Source organism: Rhinolophus ferrumequinum, chromosome 22 (assembly GCF_004115265.2).
Source record: "Rhinolophus ferrumequinum isolate MPI-CBG mRhiFer1 chromosome 22, mRhiFer1_v1.p, whole genome shotgun sequence".
Classification (NCBI taxonomy): domain Eukaryota; kingdom Metazoa; phylum Chordata; class Mammalia; order Chiroptera; family Rhinolophidae; genus Rhinolophus; species Rhinolophus ferrumequinum.
Genome location: NC_046305.1, coordinates 12,544,171 through 12,568,593, shown reverse-complemented (window position 1 = coordinate 12,568,593; position 24,423 = coordinate 12,544,171). Strand labels below are relative to the sequence as shown.

At 46.1% G+C, this 24,423-nt stretch overlaps 1 protein-coding gene across 3 annotated transcripts in view; it reads right to left on the bottom strand.

Annotated features, from left to right (window-relative positions):
• Window positions 1–24,423, bottom strand: part of FAM163A (family with sequence similarity 163 member A) — a 64,320-nt gene that overhangs the window by 15,972 nt on the left and 23,925 nt on the right. Inside the window, exon 1 of one of the 3 annotated variants that reach the window (XM_033092227.1) lies at window positions 106–152. The exons of the other annotated variants lie outside the window; for them this stretch is intronic. The gene's annotated coding sequence lies outside the window, so the exon portion shown is untranslated. Of the gene's footprint in view, window positions 1–105; window positions 153–24,423 lie in introns of those variants that run through there. 3 annotated transcript variants of the gene reach the window in all.

Here is a 24,423-nt window from a genome sequence, read left to right as displayed (position 1 = left end):
TGGATAGGAGGATAGAAGCCTCTACCCGTTTTGGGAAGTGAGGCTCCATGGGGGGCAGGGAGTCTGGCTGCCCCTTTCATGTGCCACTGGAGAATTCCGACCTACCCGGTGTCACATGTGTCCGTGCTGTGCGCATGGCTGCTCCCTTATCTCTCGATGGCCCCACATACCTCCTTCCCTCGCCCTTCCCCATTCTCCCCCGGGCCTGCCCGTATTATCAGTACCCAGCGCGGTACACCCTTTCTCCTTTCGCCGACATTCTGACTTCCCTCAGGCTCGCATGCCAACTAGATAGTCAGATGAACAAGTTGGACAAGATGATAAGATCGTCAGGTGTTGACAAGATCACCATGCTGACGTGCAGATGGAGGAGAGGGAGACAGGACCCCGCTGAACGGTTAGGAACCCAGTGTAGGCTAATCGCTGGGGGTTCCCGTCAAACCTAAATTCTTTAAATAGCCGCTCAACATGATTTAGAGGAGAGTCTGGGCCCCACACTGGGAATGGAGTGTGGGAAGAGGAGGGACACACCCTGTTGGTGATGCCCCACCTGCTCCTGGTCCCGAGGAGGGCAGGCCCCACTGGTGTGTGTGTCTGACTGGGGAGGGGACCCAACCGTTAACCAGATCCACAGAGCCACCTTCTGTGGGGACAGCGCTGAGCACCTCCAGGTTCTCTGCCTCGGCCAGAAGCTGGAGGTGGAAGGACAGACAGTAAAGAGCACGCCCGAAGGACTGCTGCCCGCTCATCTGAGTTCAGCAGGTCTCAGGGGCCGAGTTCCGGGACAAGTTGAGAAGGCAGATGGGCACTTACAGTTGCCCTGTCCCTGCCTTCACCTCCCTTCTAGATTTAGCCCCCAATACTGCCTTCAGGTCCCTCAGTGACGTCACTGCTCTGAGGCACGGTCACCTCCCTGCCTGGCAAACGCTGGCAGGAAATGCCAGCCGCAACTGGCACCAGCTCATGTAATTAATGATTGGCTGTGCCCTGATCCCTGCTCGGCCCCCTTAGGAACACAGGTTAATTAAGTGGGGCCTAAGCTTTGGCTGCTTCAATTTCCCCTGATGCAATTAAGCCTCCTACACTCCTGCAGTAACTCACGGAATTGACACAGCAGGTTAGCAGCCCTGGAGACGAGGAAGTTTTTCCCTTGTTACCTGTCTTCCTGGACAGCAGACCTCAGGCAAGGCTGGCAGAGGGGACGGGAGGAAGGGGCTCCTTTCACTTTGACTGGCCTTCTGGCCACTTCCAAGCCCTGACCCCAGGGTGCGTGTATGAAGGGTTGGTGGTTAGATGGGTTCCTTTGCCCCAGATGAGCAACTACAGCCGTAAAGAGGCCTGTGCTGTTTGAAAAGGGGCCAAAGAAATACAAGGAAGCTTTGCTAATCATCCAGGGAAAAAAAGAAAGAAACGCAGTGTAATAATGGGCAACGGACAGGTGGCTTATGAAAGAGGGAACCCAAACACTAACAAGACAATGAAGAGATGCCCACATTCATTAGAAATCCCAGAACTGCACACTGCAACCACGACGGACTATCACTCCACATCGGCAGGACTGGCAAAAAATGAAGAAGCTGGATAATTCCCAGTGCTGGAGCAGATGTGGGCATTTAGGGGCACTGCGGGTGGGGGTGTAACTGGGGCAGCCGTTGAGGGAGAGACTGGGCGAGACGTGGTCATTTTTAGTTCACCCGTAACCCATGAAACGTCAATTCTGCTCCTGGGTCTCTATGTCCCCCAACTTTCTCAATACACCCATAAGGGTCATGAGAGAAGATGTGCGTCACGGTGTTGTGTATGGTGGCCGGGGATTGGAAGCAAGCTCGGCAATCATCAAAATCGGGGAGATGCACACCTCAGAGGATAGCGACCAGATGGACCACAGGAACCCACAGCAACAAGGATAAACCGTAGGGACGTGAAATAAACAAACAGTGCTAAGTGGAAAAAAAAGACAAAAGACCCAGAATGAGGTGCCTAATACTGCTTACGTAAATGTGAGACACCAGCATACAGATCAACAATTCATATTTTCAAGAACTCATACCCAAACCAACACAAAACCCCAAGCTCAGAGACGCAGAGAACAGACTGGTGGTTGCCAGAGATGGGGGTGAGGGTATGGGAGCAATGGGTGAAGGGGGTCAAAAGGTACAAATTTCCACTAATAAAATAGTAATTCCCGGGGATGTCATGCACAGTATGGGGACTATAGTTAGTAATACTGAATTGCAGATCTGAAAGTTGCTAAGAGAGTAGATCTTAAGAGCTCTTACAAGAAAAGTAATTTTTTTTCAACTGTGAAACATGAAGGATGTTAACCAGACTTACTGTGGTGATCGTTTTACAATATATAAATATCAAATAATTATGTTGTCCATCTGAAACTAAGATAACGCTGTACGTCAACGGTACCTCAAGAAACAAAACAAAACCAAGAAGACATATCAAAAAGTGGATACACATTAAATATGGTAGAATGGCTGACTATGGAAAGAGGGGAATGAGAAGGGGAGTAAGAATAAAAGAGGAAACAATAAATAAAACAAGAGAGGGGCGCCACACAGACCAGTGATGAACGACAACGTGAAGTGTCTGAGAAGTAATACTGAGTATAACTAACCTTCTGCATCTGAGGTCCAACTCAAACAAAAAAACAAAGGGAGCTCTCACGGCTACTGGGGAGCCTTGACTTAATGCCGCACGTTTTTATTTGACCTTCCCATTTGTCCTCAGGTAACTGTATCTGTTGATTCACTGCTGTCCTGTGGGTGTACGTTGCTTCCTTCAGCAGATTACAGCCCATCTGTGGGCACAGATTGGGACAGCTCCATTCCACCTGCCTCGTGCTCTGCAGTCTCCACGATGGCCTGCAGGTGTGATGGCGAAGTTGTTTTGTGTATATGTTGTCTGTCCCTGGTCTCTTCCGCTGTGGATAGTGGAAAGGGCACTAGGCTAGGGCACACAATTTGGGTGTAAATTCTACTTTCTACACTCATTACTTGGGTGACTTGGGACAAGTAATGATTTCCTTGATTTCTTGCAACACGCGGCTCAATGACACACCTTCCCTTTCAGGGTGAGGAGACTGTGACAGCGGGGCTTATTTAAAATTCAAAGTCCTGTTCCAAGGACCCAGGGTTCTTGCGGTCTTCTGTGCTGTGAACGGAAGAAATGGCCCGTGTGTTCACTTGTCCCTCGGTGAGTTGGCTCTGCCAAAGGTTGGGAGTAGACCTGCTAAGGACAAGGTTTTTTCACCCAGAGATGGGACTTTAAGGGGACTGCATTTCACACAAATAATGCCCTGTACTCAACAGTGAGAAAGAACACCTGTGCTAAGTCAGATGGTTTGGGGCCACCGATAGCCATTTAGTGTGTGGGGGGGCTCTGCCATCTGCCAGGTGCCCAGTGAACCATTTATGTATGACAGCAGAACACCTCCAGCTCCTGTGGCTGGTCTGCTGCTTCCTTCCAGAAAAACTTTCCTTCTGTTCATTTTGCCTTTCTTTCTCTCTCTCTCTCTCTCTCTCTCTCTCTCTCTCTCTCTCTCTCTCTCTCTCTTTTTTTATTAGTTTCAGGTGTACAAAACCACGTAATAGTTCGACATTTACATCCCTCACAAAGTGATAACCCCCTCCCCCAATCCACTACCCCTCTGACATTGCACACAGCCATTACATTTCCACTGTCTCTATTCCTATGCTGTACTCCACTTCTTGTGACTATCTATCTATCTATCTATCTATCTATCTATCTATCTATCTATCTATCTAAAATTGTAGTTGACGTTCATTATTATTCAGCTTCAGCTGCAGGTGTACAGTGCAGTGACCAGGCATCTACATCATCCCTGAAGTGGTCTCCCTAATAAGACAAGTGTCCATCGGACACCCTACCAAATCTTTACAACATTATTGATTATATGCCCCAAATTGCACCCAGTTCCACAAAAGCCAGTTCTAAGCCTAAGAGAGCTGGGAAATGATACGTAAAAGACTAGTTTCTGACCTGTCTCACCAGGATCCCTTGAGATTTAATAAGACATCATTTAGAGCTGGGGTTTTCATTGTCCCCTGGTAGCATTAAGCCAACTGTCCACATAATCTCTGCATGAGTGTGTACGTATTCTTTTTCTCTTTTCTATGCCCCACACGCTCTTCACACACATAGTTTTTCTGTATGCATGAGAGAAGCCCATCCATTCATTATGTGCATGGATGATGAGCTTTCCAATTTGTTGTGTAGCTTGTAGACTCTTGGAATTTTGGAAAGTGCAAATGGCTTTAGAATATGATGTCAATTAGGCTATATCTAACAAACTGGTTATGGTAACATATGTGGCATAAGGTGACCTTTATGTATTCCCAGCTATTGGGACATATAGAGAATGGACTGTGTCCAGGGAGGGCCTGGGGAGACTCAGAGCCAATCAGGTGAGCAATGATGGAAGAAACTGGGCTTGTTGAGCATGTATAGGAGAAGATGTTGGGAAAAAAAAATGGGAGGAGAGGCTATGATAACTTTTGTCAAATAACTGAAGACCCATTACTTGAAAGATTTGTTTTTATTCTGTCTTGCTGTTTCATAAAAATACGTGACTCCACGCTTTCTTTTTGATAATATTCCCCTCCACCTCTCTCAAGTGCCACTTCCTTCATGAAATCTTCCGAGGGCAGAGCCTCTACCTCAGGCTGCCAGCATCTAACACGCTACATTCTTCTTATTTTTTAAAAAATATTATTATATCTTTGTTTCATCGACTAGAGTCTGTTGCCTTTGGGGGCAGAAGCTGGGGCACATTTTTGTATTTCACCACCTAACACAGAGTAGATTTTCATTTATGTTTACAGAATGAATGAATGAATGAATGTTTCTGGTAGGATCTTTTCAATATAAGATCTCTGTGAAGTGACGGGGATCATCACCAAGTCTGTTTTATTGATGAGGTAACTGAGGCTCAGGCAGAACAGGTGACTCACGTAAGGTCACACAACTAGTGAAGACTAGTGAAGTGGTGTTGCAGACTGGTTCTCAGGTCTTCCTACTTGTGTGTCAAATGCTAACCTCTTTCTGCCATGAGAGCACCTAGGCAACAATAAGAAGCAAGCCACGCTTTATTGGCACTAATTATGCCCCACCTCACTGGGACGGGGCCTTCTGTTTAAGACATCAGGAATGGATTCACTGAGCACCTTCCAGTCAAGATGGCAGAGTAGGCAAATGCTGTGCTCACCTCCTCCCATGACCACATCAAAATGACAACTAATTTATAGAACAACGACCCTGGAGAACCACCTGAAGGCTAGCCGAACAGAATGCCTATAACTAAGGATATAAAGAAGAAACCACGTGGAGACTGGTAGGAGGGGCAGAGAGGAGAAACAGGCTGGTCCCACACGTGGGGTGATTAAGTACTGGGAAGGATATTGCAGCTGTGGCAGTCCCCCTGAGGTGGGAGGACTCCCAGACCCAGACTGGGCACCCCAGCCTAGAGAACCAGTGAGCCCCGGGATCAGGAGCCCCACAACATCTGGCTGTGAAAATCAGTGGGGATTCTGTCAGGGTGAGACAGAAGTCTACACCCAGGCGTCCTCTTACAGGGCCCGAGCACTGACTCACTTGCTCACAAACACTTGCCCTAAGCTCCAGCGAAGGGACAGCAGCTCAAAAAGAGCCAGGGTCACAGAGGGAGGAACTAAACTATCTGGCTTCAGTGTAAGGGTTGGAGTGGCAGCACTCCAGGCAGAAATGCTAACAGGTGCTATTGTTCCTTTGTTGAGACATCCCCCTCCCACAGCTTGCAGGAGCAGGGGGGCACCATGGCTGAGCTCTCCATTAACTTGGCTAACACCATTTGCCCCACCCTGGTTATTCCCTGAGATCCTACCCTACGCAACTCATGCCTAGTCCGACCCTCTTCCAGCAACTTTTCTGCACAAGTGGCCTTTCTCAGTTCATGCTGTGGATGGAATCTCCTAAAATATCTCAGAGATCCACAAATCCCAAACAAGCAGCAGCTGGCATGCCCTATACCTCTTGTGAAGAGGCCCCAAACCTGACACTAGTGGCAGCTTGTCTCAGTTTGCATAGCCTCTCCCAGGTGCCTCCGAGCCCAGCACAGGTAGCTACTAACTTCAGATCCCTTTGTAATTCCTACCAGGTAACCCTGGGTTGGGCACAGGCCATGGCTGACTTTGGACTGCACTGGAGCCTCACCTAAGAGGTCCCAGAACCAACACACTCAGTGGACAGTTTCAGACTAAACCAGAGCACCATCCAAATAGCTCCACAAATGACACACCAAGGGGTGGACTCGGCAGGCACCAGAGCCCTGATAAAGTTCCATGGGGTCAACCCCCACACAACAGCTCATCCAATGTAGTCACGTCCAGTCATCACAGCCAGTCAGCCTGAGGCTCAATCCTACTCACTGATGTGCCAACAGCCATCAAGGTTCAAGAAAGACTGTGCCACTGGGCCCCACAGGACACCTACTACTGAGGCCACCCTGCCAAGCCCGGGAGACGTAGCAGATCTACCCAATACATAGAAACAAACAGGGAGGCAGCCAAAATGAGGAGACAAAGACACATGTCCCACATGAAAGAACAGGACAAAACTCCAGAAAAATAACGAAATGAAATGGAGGCAAGCAACCTACCAGATAGAGTTCAAAACACTGATTATACGGATGCTCAGTGAACTTAGGGGAAGAACAGATGAACTCAGCGAGAACTTACACAAAGAGAGAGAAATCATAAAAAAGATCCCGTCAGGAATGAAGAACACAATAAGTGAAATGAAGAACATATTAGATGGAATCAATAGCAGATTAGATAAAGCAAAGGATCAAATCAGTGATTTGGAAGACAAGCAGTGGAACACACCCAATCGAAACAGCAAAAAGAAAAAAGAATTTTAAAAAATGAGACAGTTTAAGGGGCCTCTGGGACAACATCAAGCATAACAACATTCTCATCATAGGGGTACCAGAAGGAGAACAGAGACAGCAGGGATTGAAAACCTATTTGAAAAAATAGTGATGGAAAACTTCCCTAACCTGGTGAAGGAAACAGACATACAAGCCCAGAAGTGCAGAGAGTCCCAAACAAGCTGAAAACAAACAGGCCCACACCAAAACACATCATAACTAAAATGCCAGATGATTTCTCAACAGAAACTTTGCAGGCCAGAAGGGACTGGCATGAAATATCTAAAGTGATGAAAAGCAAGGATGTACAAACAAGATTACTCTACCCAGCAAGGCTATCATGTAGAATCAAAGGAGAGATAAAAAGCTTCCCAGACAAGAAAAAGCTACAGGAGTTAATCACCACCAAACCAGTATTACAAGAAATGTTAAAGGGATTTCTTTAAGAAAGAGAATAAAAAACACATAAATAATATGATTAATAAAATGGCAATAACCATATATCTATCAATAATAACTTTCAGTGTAAATGGATTAAATGCTCCAATCAAAAGACATATAGGGTGGCTAAACGGATAGGAAAACAAGACCCATATATATGCTGCCTACATGAGACCCACTTCAGATAGAAACACACACACAAAATGAAAGTAAAGGGAGGGAACAAGATATTTCATGCAAATGCAAATGGAAAAAATAAACACCTGGGGTAGCAATACTTACATCAGACAACGCAGACTACAACAAAGTCTACAGACAAAGAAGGACATTTCATAACGATAAAAGGAGCGATCCAACAAGAGGATTTAACCCTTGTACACATTTACACACCCAATGTAGGGGCACCTAAATATATAAAGCAAATATTAACAGACATAGACAAAAAATGTGCATACTATCCAAAGCAATCTATAGATTCAATACAATCTCTATCAAAATATCAATGGCATTTTGCACGGAACTAGAACAAATCATTCTAAAATATAGACAGAACCACAGAAGACCTTGAATAGCCAAAGCGACTTTGAGAAAGAACTAAGTTGGAGGTATCATGCTACCTGATATCAAACTATACTACAAGGCTATAGTAATCAAAACAGCATGGTATTGGCATAAAAACAGACACATAGATTAGTACAACAGAATAGAGAGCGCAGAAATAAACTCACGCCTATATGGTCGATTAATCTATGACAAAGGAGGCAAGAATATACAGTGGGGTAAAGACAATCCCTTCAATAAATGGTGTTGGGAAAACTGGACAGACACATGTAAAAAAATTAAACTAGACCACTTTCTTATACCATATACAAGAATAAACTCAAAATGGATTAAAGACTTAAATGGAAGACCCAAAACCATAAAACTTCTAGAAGAAAACATAGGCAGTAAACTCTTTGACACTGCTCTTAGTAATATTTTTTTGGACACGTCTCCCTGGGCAAAGGAAACAAAAGAAAAAATAAATGGGATTACATCAAACTAAAAAGTTTTTGCACAGCAAAGGAAACCATCAACAAGATGACCTACTAAATAGGAGAAGATATTCGCCAATAATACACTTGATAAAGGTTTAATACCCAAAATATATAAAGAACTCATATAACTTAACACTAAAAAAATAATAATAATCTGATTAAAAAATGGGCATAGAACCTGAAGAGACATTTCTTCAAAGAGGACACAGAGATGGCCAATAGACACATCACAAAATCAGCAGATAAATGCAAATTAAAACCACAATGAGATATCACCTCACACCTGTCAGAATGGCTATCATCAATAAATCAATAAACAACAAGTATTGGTGAAGATGTGGAGAAAAGGGAACCTTTGTGCACTGTTGGTGGGATTGCAAATTGGTGCAGCCACTATAGAAAACAGTATGGAAGTTCCTCAAAATATTAAAAATAGAACATATGACCCAGCAATTCCACTTCTGGGTATTTATCTGAAGAAATCCAAAACACTAATTCGAAAAAAAAAAACCCCACTAATTCACTGCAGCATCATTTACAATAGTCAAGATATGGAAGCAACCTAAGTATCCATCGATAGATGACTGGATAAAGATGTGGTACATATATACAATGTAATATTTCCTGGCCATAAAAAATAATGAAATCTTACCATTTGTGACAACATGAACAAACCTTGAGGGTATTGTGCTGAGTAAAGTAAGTCAGACTGAGAAAGACAAATATCATATGATCTTACTTATACATTGAATCTAAAAAACAAAATAAATGAATAAACAATACAGAAACAAACTTATAGATACAGAAAACAAACTGAAGGTTGCCAGATAGGAAGGGGTTTGGGGGGCTGGGTGAAAAATGGGAAGGGATTAAGAAGTACAAATGGGCAGTTGCAAAACAGTCATGGATACATAGAGTACAGCATAGGGAATACAGTCAATAGTATTGTAATAACTATGTATGATATCAGGTGGGAACTAGACGTATCACCTCGTAGTTACATAAATGTCTAACTACTATGTGGTATACCGGAAATTAATATACTGAATGTCAACTGTAATTGAAACACTTTTTTAATTTAAAAAAGTATCAAGAATGAATAACATCCTCAAAGATACAGGGAACGGACTGGACTGGTGGTTGCCAGAGGTGGGGGTGGAAGGGGGTGAAATGGCTGAAGGGGATCAAAAGGTACACATGTCCAGTTATAAAATAAATAAGTCACGGAGATGTAACGTACAGCATAGTAACTATAGTTAATAATACTGTGCTGCATTATTAGAAAGTTGCCAAAAGTTCTCATTTTAAGAAAAAAATTTGTAACTGCGTATGTGACAAATGTTAACTTATTGTTGTGATCATTTCACAATAGATACAAATATCAAATCATTATGTTGTGCACCTGAAACTAATGTTATATGTTAATTATGCTTCAATTAAAAGAAGAACAAATAATGTTCACTATAGAGATTTTTTACTCACAACTACTCTGTGAAGTGGTAATTATTATTTCCATTTTATAGATGAGGAAACTGAATGTCAGAGAGATTAAAAAATTTAATCTCCTAAAGTCACACATCTAAATAAGTGGCAGAGTCAGATGTGGACGCTGGTCTCCATGAGGCCAAAGCTCATTAACATCTGTACTGTTTTGCTTGGCAGAATGAGCCTTCAGTTATTACTACTAATTGCTGTTTCTGAAACGGGAAGACAGTCTTTGGCTCAAAAATAACAGAGCACTTTGAAGCAGTGAGAAACTGCAGAGACAGAGTGGTCCAGTAGACTCAGGAGGGAATGAGATCAGCGTCAATCATACGCGGAGGTGCTTACGCATTTGGTAGGAACCCAAGCTTGACTGGGTGGATGGAGTAGATGATTTTTATAGCTCCTTTATCCAAGGTCTTGTTCCTAACCTTTGTAGGGCCCAGGGCAAGATGACAAATGGAGGCCATGGACCATACGTCTAAATATTTAAAAATGAAAAATTAAGCTAGCTGTTAATTAAAAAATGTTCCATTCTCCTACCTTGCTAAATATACCTTTACAACACCTGGACAGTGAGGTTCAATTTTAGAATTCCAAGACTCCTTGGAGTTCCATGATGAAAGGTGGCAGCATGGGGAGAGCCGGCCCCAGGGCCAGCCTGCAGCCCACCTCCCTCCTCTTTCCATCTCAGACTTGGGCCTGTACCCCTGAGGGGTCTCGTGTGCATGCAGTGTGGACACGCCAGCCCGAATGTCCAGGCTCTGTTCACTGTCCCCAACGAACTGCCTCTTGGCCACTCTGCAGGCACAGGAGTAGGTACCCCCGTGGAAGGGCAGACCCGGGGAAGAAACTGGCACATGCCCTGGAAGCAGCTCAGGGCTGTTTGGATGGAGCAAGGGCATAATCTAGAAGGGAGGGCTCAGACATACGTATCCTCCCGACCCCTCATTGTCCTCACATTGGAGGGTGAGAGGGACATGGACGAAGGAAAGCCAGGGCAGGGGACCATCCTGCCTGTATCTAAGGACTACTTTCAATATGGAGGTTCCACGATGGGAGTTTCTGGGTCTTTGCTTTCTTTTGGATGTTTATATTATCTAGAGATAATATACTATCCGAGTTTAAGACCCAAATCCTCTGTCTGGGACAAAGACATCTAGGCTGAGTAATTAATTCTGAGCTGGGCCTTAGCTGTGCTGGGCGGTCAGACTTTGGGTGCAGTGGCCTAAAAAGGAATACTGCTGGAGAAAACCAGACAAAACAACTGGTGGGGACTCTCAATCATTTCCTCTGTTTTCTGCTCCTTTCTCCCTGGCTGGCTGCCCACACATTCCTTCCTTAAGAATATTCTGGGCTTTAGGGAATTTTCCTCCTTTATCCCACAATTTTCTTCATGTATCTCTTCTGTCTCCTCCTTCTCTGACGTTGCAAAGGCCACCATCTTCCCAGGTCTGCTCAGAGTCTGAACTGGAGTTGCCTCCTCCCACCCTGACAGTAGACCTTTTCTATAGCAAATATCGTAAACAGAAATCCTAACCTCAGTGAGAGCGGACTTCCATCAACCCAGATCAGCGGAAGGGTGCCTGGTCTCTTAGGGGAAATGGCAGCGACAGAGGCCAGGTCTGCCTTGCTCATCAAAGAAACTCTCCCTTTATCCCATTTTATACCTGGAGGTGGGTTGGCAGGGCTGTTCAGAGCTGGGTTAAACGTGTGGCTTCTAGAGACTGTCAGCCAGACCTGCATTGAAATCCTGGCTCCATCGCTTATTAGCTTTGTAATCGTGGACAAATCGTGTCATCACTTTGTCCTCAGTTTTCTCTCTCTAAAAGAGTGATAAAAATGGTAATCATGACATAGGGCCATTAGGAGGACTTAATGTGAAAAATCCACAAAAAGCTCTTCATCGAGCAGCATAACAGCTGCTAAAAAAAAAAAAAAGTCAGCTGTTATTATTAACACTTGCTTCTTCTGTTGACGGCATTCCTCCTGCTCCAGGGCTTGGAACCGTGGAATTATCTTTCATACCTTTTCCTGTCTCTTGCATTTTCTTATTCATCTTTCTCTTCCTTTCTATGCCTACTGCTACCATCCAAGTGGAGGCTCCTATTTCAAATAGTTTGTCCCTTTCCAACCCATCTCTTCTCACTTCTATCGCTGTGTGTGCTGCTGTGTTCACCTTCCAAAATCGTTCTTTGATCACGTTCCTTCCCTCCTCTGAAGCATTCTGGGATTCGCCACTGCCAACTGCATAAAACACAAACTCGCCCGTGCAGCCCTCCAGACTGTAGCCCAAGCCTTTCTGTCCGTCATTATTTCCCACCGTCCAAAACATGAGTCTGCCATTCAAGCCAAACTGGTCTATTGGAGGATCCTGGCAGTCCCATGTCCTGGCTTCAAACCCATTTATTAGCTGTGTGACCCTGCACAGGGCTCCACATGCTTTTGAGTTTGGGTCCTCGTCCTGCAAAATGTGGGAGGTAATACTACTCTGTTGTTGAATGGCTTTACCTTCCTCCTAGGGCGGTTGTGTGGACCAACTAAGAAAATGTGACAGCACTTTGCGAACTTAGATCATTCTGCAAATGTTAAGTTTTCAGTCATTGCAGGTGTGGTCCAGGACACTCTTTGTCCTTCCCTGTTAAGGGACACCTCAAGGCAAACTTCCTCCTGGTTGGACGATGAGATCCCGGACTTAACAAGTTCTGAAATGGGCGAAAGGGGGAGAAAGAAGAAAGACGACGGTAGAAGAAGAGGGGAGAAAAGACTGATCTCCTTCCCTGAGAATGCATTTGAAGATTTTGAGATGAAGTAGCCATACATTTTCATTTATTTCAAATTGATCTGACATCTGACCAGAGCCATCTTTGGCTCACAGAAGGGGCTTTGATGACAGATGTGTCCCTGAGATGACGCTATCTGTCAGCACGGGGCTGGAGGCTGGGGGCTGATGTGTGCTAACTGAAGCGGCTGTTTTAGGTGACACGGGAGGGCAGCAAGGGCTGAGCCCTGGACACAGTGCCAGAGAGCGACAGGTCTCCACACCAGGAGAGCACAGCGTCCAGCCTCCACACATCTCTACCCCCAAAAGCTGAGACTCTGCAATTCAGTATTCTTGCACAATGCACACCTGATATATGACATGCATTACTTCCTTTCAATTTTGTAAGATCACTGGCAGGGAGGGCTCATTTCCCCCATTCTACAGATGGTGAAACTGAGGCACAGAAATTTACATTACTTGTCCAAACCCATGTAACTGGTAAGAGGCAGGACCAGATCTGCACCCAAGTCTGTCTGCCCCAAAGCCCCACACAGCACATCGAGTTTATCTGAACTCGGCCCATTAGAGGTCTATAAGCCTCACAGGCTTTGGCACATATGAGCAGGCAATAGGGTCAGTGGAAGAGCAGGTTTTGGGCAGAGCAGGTTCCCTGTGAGACTTAGGTCAAGGAAGCCCCCCAGGAGGAAGTAAAAGGGCTCCGAGTGGGTAGCAGATACAGTCTGGCAGTCACAGTCTTATTTAAAATCAGAGGACTATTTGGATTTATCAAATCTACGAACAGATGAGTAGATAGCGGGAAACAAGGAGGATTCATCACTTTCAAAAGAGTTCCCTTTTTGTTTCCCTTGGCTGGAGAAGAATTCTCTTTTGTCTTGACTAGTCGGAGGCTGGAAGCCCAGGGAAACACATGCAGAAGTGTGAGAGAGCGAAGGTCAAACCTGCCACGGTACTGATTACACACACTGAGAAAAGAGGTGATCCGGTGGTTTCTGACAAAATTATTTTTACAGAGAAAAATGCTGAGAAAAACATCACTCTTATCTGCAAAGCATTTTACAGCTTACAAAGCTATAGATCAAATCACCGTCTCCTAGAATCACTGAGCTGGAGAACACATGGGCCAGCAGTTCCCAAGCTGGCACCAGCATTATCTGGGGAGTTTTGTTACCATCCAGAGCCTGGGATTCCATCTAGGCCAATGGAATGAGAATCTCTGCAGGTGGGAAGCTATATGGCTAAATGTTTTCACGGGGCTCCCCAAAGGGCCTGGGTTTGGGCTGAGATCAGACCAATAGTCACTGCCTCCCGTGGTCGCTCTCCTGGGCCCTGCAGGGGCTCCTTGCTGAGCTGTCTCCAGGCCTTCTGTGACCAGCCCCTTCTCCACGCTGCCACCAGACTAAGTTCCCTAAAACCCATTTGATCAGCTCCCTCCCCTGCCTCCCTCTCTAACTCCCTCAGGCTAAATAATGCCTGGCATTTTGGGGGCTCTGTAGAGTGGAATGTCCAATCCTCACTGTCACCTCCCCCCACCCCACCCCCACTCCTCGTGCAGAGGTCCTCTGTGAAGTGCTTCCTGATTTCACCTCAGGCCTGTAGTAGGTGCTGTGTATCTTCTATTAGTACTGCTCTCAGAGTGATGTACTTATTTGATTACAGACCCATTTAACTACACAAAACTGCGGGGAAGGGAGCTTTCCAGGGTGGGGCTGTGTCTCATTCATTTCTGTACCCACGCGCCTAGTAGGGCTCTCTGAACACCAATCGATGAATGAATGAATGCTTCCATGCACACATGCAGGCACCTTGGACTGTCATTTACGTTCACTGTAGATCCAGGAAGTCTCAAGAATGGATGTGTTCAGGGTGAACACTCCTTGCTCAAAGGGCTCATGGCACAGCTACATAACTGCATTTACCAGAAATTAAGAGGAGCCACGGGCTAAAGAGATGGCTTACGAGCTGGAAGACTCCGCTTTGAGTTGGATGCCACTTGTTCCATGACCACTTAATGTTTCTGAAATAATCTCATTGCCAACATGACCAATAATACTGTTTTGTAAATCAAACGATGTCAAGGTTCGCCTAATGGACTTGATCTAATTCACCCTCCATATCCCCGATGGTTAGGGAGATCTCGCTCCCTTTCCCTGGCAGCTGCAGAGCTGGTGGCTGGTGGCAGGCTGCCAGGGTGCCAGGGTGCCAGCGTAGAGAGAGGCAGCCTGCTCTCCCAGCCAGCCCACTGCACCTCAGGACCATGGAGAAAGGGCCCTGGACAGGGACCCTTCAGCCACCCTGTGTCTGGCTCTGGATCTACCCTGGGGGACGTGGGACCCTGGTACTGTCACCGCCACCCTCCTGGGGGTGAGGACCTCAGGGGTACCTGGCTGACAGTGGGGGAAGGAATATCCACTTTGGGAAGTTCCTGCTGGTTCTGGGAGCCTTCCATGACTGGTTAGGAGGTGCTAAGTGGCTGTTTGAAACAACATGACAGTCTTTTTTTAATCCAACAAATTGGTCGAGATGAAAAAACTTATAGCGATAGTTAGTTTTGGGCAGGGGAGTGGAGGAACGGTCACAAACATACACTAGTGAAGTGTAACTAGGTTCAACCTTCTAGAAGGCAATTTGGCAACATGTACCAGTCTCAAAAATCAAAGGCCCATCAATTCCACGTCACATATCTACCCAAAAGAAGTCATTACGGCTATCTGCAAACTTTAAGTCAATGTTTACTGCAGCATTCTATATGAATGACAATCTGGAAGCAATCTAAATGCCTAACAGCAGGGGAAGAGATATGCAAATACATGAGGGTACACACAGAAAACTATGGGAAAATAGTATTAACAGAAACACCGCTGAGCAAGCAGGCTACAGAACAGCATTACTAAATGACACTCTTTAAACGTGGTTTTGTAAAGAAAAACAAATATGTATATACACAGCCTAGGGTTAAAAAAAAAAAAAGCCTGGAATAACATATCCTAAAATGCTAACAGATTTTTTTTTTTTAAAGGGGTATGACTCTTGGTTATTACCTCCCTATTGTGCTTTTCAGTGTTTTCCAAAGTTTTACCTTGAACTCCTGTACCTATACAGTGTGAAGAAATAACTGAGGAAAAACCAAACCAAACCTGGGGTGGGCTGAGGTGCCTCAGGCATACAGTGATGCCAGAGGCTCAGGATTCCCAGGTACACTCCAGACGGCAGGCTACAGAATGAAGACGCAGGGAATGCCTTTTTGGTCTCAGGCTGGGTGTTCTCTCATCTCAGCTGGCAGAGACGGGTGTGGAGGAGAGAGTGTGCTACAGACGTCCCCTCACGGTTTAGAAATGCCTGTATTTATAGCCCGTGCAGTGACCTTTCCACTCCAACGCAATTGATGGTTTCTTAACTGGTTTTCTTAAAACAGGCGGTGGTAACATATATCCCCCGGAGGGAGGAGCAAACTCCACCAGAGGCCTGGGTGAGGGGTGGAGGGAATGGGGAGGGGATGGGGATGGGGTGGGGTGAGGGGTGGTGGGGGGTAGGAAAGGTTGGACCTGTTCTCTTCCCAGCCTCCCCTGACACCCTGAATTATGGCGGCTTTAATTGATCTGGTGAATCACAGCAAGAGTTTAAAGAAGCTCTAAGTGAATAATGGCTTGATGTTCTATATTTATTTGTCCTCCTGCAGTGACATCCACAGCCAATTTCTAAGGTTAGGCAGCTTTTTTTCCCCCACATTTGGGACCACCTGCCTGGTAGCCAGGCAACAGAAGAGTCCAGCTTGCCTGGCAGAATTGAAGGGACAGGGATGGCAGGATCCAACTCACTTGTTAAGTCAGTGAAATAAAACAGCCCTACGGAAGGAGACTGGAAGGAATGCCCTAAACCCCCAGCGTCCAGCTTTTGTACACTGCGATGTGTCTCAATTCTAGGCCATCTTCTACATAAAAGAAATGATATCTTTCAGGTATCTTTTTCATTTCTCTGGCATATATAACAGGAATTCAGCAAATGTTAGTCTTTCTTTGTGATATTGTGTTTCATACGTGCAGGGATTTTTGCCTTCACAAGATAAGCCCCTCAAGGGACGATGCTGTGTCATGTTTTCATGTTTTCTCCGGGTTTGGGTAGGAACTTGCCCAGGTCACCGGACTAGGAAGTGACAGAGCTGGGACGTGAGCTTAAGCAGAATGGCTCTGGATGCCACTCTCTTGCCTCCTCCACCACTGCTTTCAAAGAGGTGGCATGGGCCCAAGAAGGGGACAGGGACAAGTATAGCTATGGCCAGGTCATTCTTGGAGAGGACAGGTGGTTCTGGAAAGCCCAAGCTTCTGGCGGGTGTAGGGCAGGCTTGTCTTCAAACATCACCAACTCTGCCCAGCCCTGAACTGCCCTGGCCTTCCAGGGCATCCTCTAGCCTGGTCACTGCAGGCCACAGCCACCCCCCGGCTCCCATGCAGATGGACGGGCCTCTTGACGGGCCTGGAGGAGGCAGGCAGCTTGCGTGCACATCTCTCCTTAGGGACTTCTATTCCAAATGGGTCCCTGAGGGGGAAGATGGCTGGGGTTTCAGCAAACTCTGGAGCCAGGAGGTATACTCAGGGAAATGTTCCTGACGGCCTCCTGGCGTAGCCCACCAGAAAGTACAATTAGGTGTTTTATATACTCAATTGTAAACAATTTGGAAAGTATAAAGAAGTGCAAAGCCTGGTGGCTGAGGATTCACACAGACTGAGGATCAGGTTCTATGTGACCTTGGGCACATTTTTTGGTGTCCTACTTTCCCCATATATAAAATAGGATTATCTATATTGTCTATTATTTCAATGGAATGTTGGGGGGCGGAGCGTAGGAAAGAGACATAGGGAGGCCGGGAATGCACCCCGGACGCTGCCTCTAACAAGCTGGGTGGTCCCGGATGAGTCCCTAAACTCCAGGAAGCGGTGGTTTCCTCTTCTGCAAAAGGAAGGCATGCACTCAGGACCTTTAGGGATCGCTCTGGCCCTAATGCTCTTTATTCTCCAACCAGGAGGGCTGCCTGGTGGGGTGGGCCTAGAACTGCGGATTCTAAGAAGAGGAGATGGCAGCAGCTGCATCGTCCCTGGGAAGGCGGATGGACATAGGAAACTGTCCAAAACCCTGGCAACCCTGGCAACCCTGGCCTTGAAGAATCCAGGTTCCCATGAGTGAAGCCCACCAGGCAGCCTTACCAGGATGAGAGGAGAGCCCACCCACGCCTGCTTGCACAGTCCCTTGCCCAGCGAGGCAACCTCCAAAGGCGGCTCCTGGACCACATCGCCAGGCCTCACTGTGCCCCTGCTGATGACCCCTTCCGGGCCCCCTTTGTCCCTGCCCGTCTCGCCCCAGCACCCCTCACATCAGCGCCCTTCTCACCCCTTCATCTTTGCTAATCCAATGAGTCCCAGGTCTGTTGCCCTGCCAGAATCCTCTAACAGCCCTAATTGGAAAAACAGCCTCAACCTGTGGCCATCAAAGCTGATTATATCTGCGAGCAGGGGGGCCTGGACCTTGTCCGGCCGCTCGCTCCACCCAGGCCTGTGAGATCATCCAGCCCGGTCCCTGGGGCTGTCTGCGGCTGGCAGGAGTCCGGGAAGGCGCCTTCTCTACACTGAGGCGTAGCAGCTGGCCTCCCAAGCTTTGCCTCTGACGCATAAACCAATTTGTGCTCTTCACAGGGAACTGGAAACAACTCGCTCTCAAAGCAAGAAGTCATTTTTCTCTAACCTGAGTTCACTTTTCCCTCCATCATCCCAGTGGAATCTCTTGAACTAGAGGGGAGGATCTACTCCAAGAAAAGTTACACTTGCCTCAGGGAGCCGCCCTGAAGGACCACAGTCCAACCATGTCCAAATTCCCAGGTGTCTGCTCCTTTGAGCCCCTTTCTCAGGGCTCAGAGTTGTCAACCAACCACCAGAGAGCAATTTGAGCATCTATGATGGGCCCCAGCCGCACATGGCTTGGTGTGTGTGTGTATGTGTGTATGTGTGTGTGTGTACAAGTATAATCACTCCTCCCCACTAAAGCACCGTTTTTTAAAAAAAAACAAACATTGAGATAAATTACACAATCATAAAATTCAAATTTTAACGATTTTAACGTGCACAATTCAGTGGTATTTTAGTATACCCCAATGTTGTGCAACCACCACTACCGAATTCCAAAACACTGTCATCACCCCCACAAAAAAACCCTGGATCCATAGGCAGTCACTCCTCATTTTCCCCTCTTCCCCAGGCCCTGGAAAACCAGTAATCTCCTTTCTGTTTCTATTAAATCACAGGGTCTAAGAGTCATCCTGCACACGTGCTCCCGCCGGCCCCATATCTACATTTTTTCATAGCTGGGTACAAAGAGACCTTGGCAGGAAGCTCATCGCGTACTTTGACTTCCGAGATCTCAAAGCACTTACACGCTGCAGGGGCCTCGGTTCTTGCCACACATCGCGATTGACAAGGGCCCCTTGTCCCCACATCACCGAGATGCTGAGAAGCACAGTCTTGGTTCTTTGGTTTAAGTCTGGGAACATAGCTGGTATACCTCGACAGCGTTAGAAGTTTAACCAGTGTCAAGAACCTGAGTTATTTCGGCATGAAGAGCAAGGCATTTTAAGCAAACACAAGAACCACAAAGATAGTTCATGCAAAGTGTTTTGGGGCAGGTACCTGCACAGGAATCACAAAAGCTTTAGCGAGCATCAGAATCCCTTGGAGGGCTTGTTACAATGCACGGCTGGCCCCAGGGTTTCTGATTCAGCAGGTCTGAGGTGGGCTGGAGAATGTGCGTTTCTAGCAAGTTCCTAGGTGACGCTCACGCTGCCGGTCCGGGAGCACACTAGAAGAACCACTGTCACAGCATATGCGTGGCTACCACCCCTGTATTGACCAATGGCCAGAGCAAGGAAGAGCAATCACCTGTCTCCTGCACTTGCCTTTGTTTGTACGTCACTTCTTCAAGCTAATTAAATTGAAGTCTTGCCTTGATTATAGTCATTGGTAAATGACATTGCTTGCATGTTCCTAACTATGTCTTACGTTCAAAAATTTCCATTTTGCTCTAGGGAGCCACGCTCAGCAACTCCTTAATGTGATCGCAAAGGGCATAATCAAATAGTAAATCATTTCCTTTCTGAACAGAATTGTGGCTGTAAACTTACAGGTTATATCCTCCCACTAGTTATGGTCACCTTTGAGGGCTTCACCTGTCACGTGAATAAACATTCGCATAGTCGTGGGCCCCTCTGGCCCATTATCTAAAGGACATTCCTTTGCTCGTGTGTGTGTCACGGCTTGTCTCATAACAGCCATGTGAACCCGCTCGGTCCCAGCCCCCAGTGTTTTGCTCCAGAGATGGAGCCAAGATCAGACTTTGGGTCATGGCCAGGCATCCTTCAGGGCGTGCACTCTTTGCAAAAACAACCCTATCTCTTCTGAAAATAAATGCTAACATCCACAACAGTAACCACACAAACGCCAGCCTCTCGATCATTTACATAGTATTTCCACGTCATCTAATATAAAGCTCAAAGCAACCCTATGACGTAAGATGGGATGGCATTATCATTCCATTTAACACGTAAATCAACGGAGGCTCAGTTTCCTCGAGTGATTTCCCCCCGATACATCAGCCAGCAAAAGCCAGGCCTCTAACCAAGCCGGGGACACATATCACCGCTTCATCACTCACATGGATTCCCAGAGTTAAAACCCCACCTGTCATTACGGCGGCCTTGGGACTTCTACTTGAAAACAACATCAATCTATCTGTTTGTCCGCAGTGGGATAGCAAAAACCAATATGAGCAGATAAGCAGGAAATGTGAATGCATCTTAGGATTCAGTTTTTAGTCTCAAATGTCAGAACGCAAAACCATGCTCCCTGGAACATTTCAGTCTATTCATTTAGCTGAAACACCATCTTGTCACAGCCTGGGTTTCTTCTCTGAGACCCACTAACCAAGTCCCACTGGGGCTTTTAGGCCTTGGGCGGAGGCCGCTCTCCATGCCAACTAGAGCCACCCACAGTCCCCATGGCTAGGTCTTTAATGGCTAGGTCTCATTAAGGTACCAGGAGATCAGGAACACTGACGGGCCAGGAGGGCATGTGGGCTCTCCAGGGGCTACTTTACCACAAACTAAAGGGGTGATTCCCAACCCCTCCAGCCAACTCCCCCAACCCCTCAGCCTACGCTAACTCCCTCTTCAAAAAGGCTCAAATCCAGCCCCTCCTTTCTACTCCTGCCACCAAAACCCTGCCAGCTTCAGAGCCCTGTGGTCCCAGGCAGACTATTGCTAGTATAAAATATTCTCAATATTTATTTTGATAGAACATTTATTGACTCCTTTTCTAATAATATAAACATTAGTAAAAATTAAAAAAAAGTATAAGGAAAATAAAAACCACCCAGATTTCTAATACTCAGGATAATCACTATTTTCTATCACTTTTCAATACATGAGTGTATATTGAGAACATTCAGTGTTGTGAGTTACTTTCTAAAATACAACTAAGTCGCCCTCCTGCCTAAACCTTTTGAAGGTTCCCCCCACCTCTAAGATAAAACCTAGACATTCTCTGCCTTCTCGAGTCAGTCTTCTCTCTCCTGATGAAGCTCCTTCCCAAGCTTGGAGGCTGAGACACACAACCATCAAACGTGTGTCTGGCTGGCTGGTCTGGTAGACCTCGCAGTGTTTGAAAGGACAGTGTGACTAGGCAGGGTAGGTGGTACCTGACCTCACGACAAGCCCCTACCATACACACACACACACACACACACACACACACACAGCTGCGTGTCGAGCTAAAACTCTCTGAAAGATAGGAGAAAGAGTGCTACTATCTTTCCTACCACCACTTGTCAGAAAACCCCAATCAAATCCTCATTCTTTTCAGATCCCATGGTAAGAAAAATGTCTTGCTCCCCTTGGCTCCTGGGCCACATGACACCGCACTCCATTCCATGTACTAACCAGTTATTTGTGCACATGCTGTCATGCCCTCTAGAATTCCTAGTGGCCTGAGATCATCTCTGTGTTGCCTTTTATTTTATAAAGTTCTGTTCGCAAGTAGGGGCTCAGGATTGCTTGAACTGAAACTGAGAATGGATGTGTAAGTGTTGGGCATGCCCCTCCCCTTTAGATCTGACCTGGGTGGCATCTCATTCTTGGCACCAGGGCCAGTGGGGTAGGAGGAGCTGCTCTCGCCGCCTCATGATCTTTCTTGGACCAACTGAGGTTCTGATCTCAGAATTAATGATGGGAGGACATGTATAGTCACGACTGACAAGATGAGAAAATGATTCTTTATATCTTAACCTCAGCCCCAAAAAGATTTTCGGTGCTTCAGAAATACATACCATTCAGTAGAATAAAAATTAAATAGATAAGGGTGGCACGGAGGATAGCGTAGCAACGTGCAGCCAGTCATAAAGCTGATAGAGGTGGTGATTGCACAACACTGTGAAGATACTAAATGCCACTGAATTGCACACTTTAAAATGGTTATTCTATGTTATGTGAATTTCACTTCAATAAATTGTTGGAGGGCAAATTGTCAATGTTGCTGATTAAATTGACAATCAACCAAGCAGACAGTAGGGCTGACTGACATCGTCATGGAAACGAATGAAACTCATTCTGGTATACCGAATGTCTGGATATGGGTTGCAAATCTAACTCTGAGCTTCCTAGTAACCAAAGCAAAAAGGGAAATATAGTCACTTAGAACAAATCAGTTTTCAGTTAGAACAAATCAGTTTAGGAGGAGCTCAGTTTTTCTTTCCACTAAGCCTTGAGAGGAATTTCTCCTTAGAGTCCTCTTGACGGGGAGGCTGAGATTTACAGAGGAAGGTTGTTACTATGTACAAATATGGAAAAGGAGCTTCTTAGTGTATCTCCCAGGGCAGCCCGAGGGCCTAACACCCAAGTATCACTCTCTGAAAGGGCGTGTACCAGAAGTTGCCATTGTTCCAACCTGCAGCTCTCTGGAGCTTCAGGCATCTGGACCAGTGGTTCTGCTGGCTGCTGCACAGAGCCCAGGAGGTCTAGGGGTCCTCCTCAGGTCTTCTGGGGGCGCTGGAGAGAGGGGTGTATGGAGGCTGGCCTCACAGAGCTTCTGGCCTCCTCATGCACCTCACACAGGGCATCTCTGCTTTTCTGTTTTACATATTAGAGTTTGCAGTCAGCTGTTTGACAAAAGGGTTTTGCATAAAAAAATTGAAGTTTAAAAACATGTCTTGAGTAATATCTCTCCTCACTGAGTTTTGACAAGGATTTGCCAGCGGAATTTAAATTCATGTTTAAATGTTGGGGCAAAAACTTAGAGGGTTTCTGTTACTAGGTACGTACACAGAAGAACTGAAAACAAGTACTCAAACAAATACATGTGCACACATGTTCACGGAAAGCACTAGTCACAATAGCCAAAAGGTAGAAGCAGCCGACAGGTCCATCAATGGATGGACGGATAAACAACTGTGGTATATACAATAGTACAATGGAATATTACTCAGCCACAAAAAGGAATGACATTTTGAAACATGCTACAACAGGGATCAACCTCAAAAATAATTATGTCAAGTGAAAAAAGCCAGACACAAAAGTTCCCATATTGCATGATGTCATTTATATGAAATTTCCAGAATAGGCAAATACATAGGGGCAGAACACAGACTGGGGAGACACTTAATGGTTACGGGGTTTTATTTTGGAGTGATGGAAATATAGAACAAGATAGAGGTGGTGATTGCACAACACTGTGAAGATACTAAATGCCACTGAATTGCACACTTTAAAATGGTTATTCTATGTTATGTGAATTTCACTTCAATAAATTGTTGGAGGGCAAATTGTCAATGTTGCTGATCAAATTGACAATCAACCAAGCAGACAGTAGGGCTGACTGACATCGTCATGGAAACGAATGAAACTCATCGGGACACACACACACACACACACACACACACACCTCCTGACAGAGCAGAGCTGAGGGGTAAGTGGCTTTAAGTGAATATTAGGGTGATAAAGTTGCAGGTTGTTTCTCTTTCATGTGATTCCTGCTTAGGATTTACGCTGCTCTTATCTCTTCAGTGCCTGGCCCACAATAAGTACTCCTAAAATGCGGACTGGCTGACTAGACCACAAATAAGTGTAATTTTAAAATCCAGGACTCACCTATTTCATTTACCCTCATATGTAACTATTACCCTACTGTCCCACCCCACCCCCAGCAATTCATTCAAGCTCATCGGCTTTTGAATGTATAACAAAGAATTCATGAGAATAAATCTTTCCTGTAGCTTGTGGGTAGAATTAGATGTAACCTCAATGGAGTTATCCACAAAGGGTTTGTTCCTGCTGGTTTAAATATCAGCCTCAGCTGCTTTTCTGAAGGGCCTCAAACTATTCTCTGGGTGTCATATCCTCAACCATAAGACAACATGCTCTTTCATATTTCATCCACCCAACCAGTTAATACTTATTGAATATTGAGTGTCGACCATCCTACTACTCTGGCTACAACCATGGATAAGACAGGCAGGGCTCCCTGAAGAGGGAAGCGCAGACCCCAGCCCCAATTCCAGGGTGCTGGGGCTCTGACGGGAGGTGCAGGGGCAATGGGAACAGACAGGTCTGGGGCCCCCGCGCTTGAGGCGTTCACTAAGCTGAGCCAAATGATGAGAGCAGCAGGAGGCAGCATGGAGAGGGGCTCCTCTGGGACCCGGGAGTGGAAGCGGGCTGC